Source organism: Brassica oleracea, unplaced genomic scaffold, assembly GCF_000695525.1.
Source record: "Brassica oleracea var. oleracea cultivar TO1000 unplaced genomic scaffold, BOL UnpScaffold00452, whole genome shotgun sequence".
Lineage (NCBI taxonomy): Eukaryota > Viridiplantae > Streptophyta > Magnoliopsida > Brassicales > Brassicaceae > Brassica > Brassica oleracea.
This window is the reverse complement of record NW_013617418.1, coordinates 38,025-39,432: the sequence shown is the minus strand read 5'-3', so window position 1 is coordinate 39,432 and position 1,408 is coordinate 38,025.

Sequence of the window (1,408 nt, the reverse complement as noted above, 5' to 3'; positions counted from 1 at the left end):
CAAATCGCAAACGCACGAAGATAGATAAATCTTCGACCAAAAATGTTTCAAGGAAAGATGATTTAACATCGTCCGCTGATGCAAACACTTCGGGTGTCGAAACTCAGCACGAGTCCGAACCCGCCACTACCACTCAACCGGAACTGTGGGAAGAGAACGCTGACCCGGCCACGATCATCACAATCAAGGCGGTCAGCACGGCGACAATCGCCGAGTAAAAACGCTCGCGGCATAAAAGGGGGGGGGTGGGAGTTGGTGCGTATACTCGTATACTCCCACATAGGAAAAGATGTGTTATTGTAATCGAGTTTTTTAGAGATTTCAAAAAATTTTACTACGATATGCGTCGCTCCGTTTTAAGACACTTGCACTTCAATTAACGCAAAAGTCTCAGAATACGCTTAGAAAATCTACAAACGTTAATACTCTTGTCAGCAGCCTCGTACGGCCCAAAATCGCAAAACAATCTCTCTTCAGCACTGAAAATATACGTATAGTCTTCGAAATAACTGCGAGACGTCGCCAAGTTAAAAGTCGAGACGATACGAACAAATTGTCGGAACGCGACCACCAAAAATTTTACACTCCGTTCGTCGATTGGCTCCCCCTCCGCGAGTTCATCAGCCGATTCAAGTTGGTAATGTCAAGGATCAGCGGGATAAGTGACAAGGTGTCCATCGATGCGCTCCAGAAGGCGCCCTGGTACAAGTCGAAATTTAGAAAATGGATATCCCTCGATAAACCACAGACGATCCAGGACGCCTTCCACAAGGCGACAGACTACATCATGATCGAGGAAGAAACGAAAGTCTTATCGCAAAAACATAAGTCGGCGAGACCATCCTCAAAAGATGTAGATCCAAAAACGAAGAAGAAGAACCCTCGTAACAACAAGTACGTCCATCACGACGGGGAAGATCTCCAAGGAGCACATAATTACGCGATCGGCTCGTACCAGGGCCGAACCACGGGTAATACGTGGACTTGTAATCAAGGATACGATGAAAACACCTTCTGCGAGTTCCACCAGTCCCGAGGACACTCCACGACTAACTGCAAAGTCTTGGGAGCAAGGCTGGCCGCGAAGCTACTAGCTGGAGAGCTCTCGGAAGTGACCAGCGTGAAAGTTCTCATCCTGGAAACTGATCGCCCCTCGAAGCCGGAAAGAAATCCTCCCGCGGAGAGATCTCCTCAAAGAAATCAATCTGGGGATAAACGCGGCAGGAGGCCAGACGACAAGGGGAATGATAACAATCGTCGCAGAATCAACATGATCATTGGAGGATCGCAATTCTGCAATGATACGGTTTCGGCCATCAAGGCTTACCAGCGTAAGGTGGAGTCGAGCGCAAACTGGCCTACATGGTCGCCTACCCGAGATGATCAGAATTGCTCAATCACCTTCATT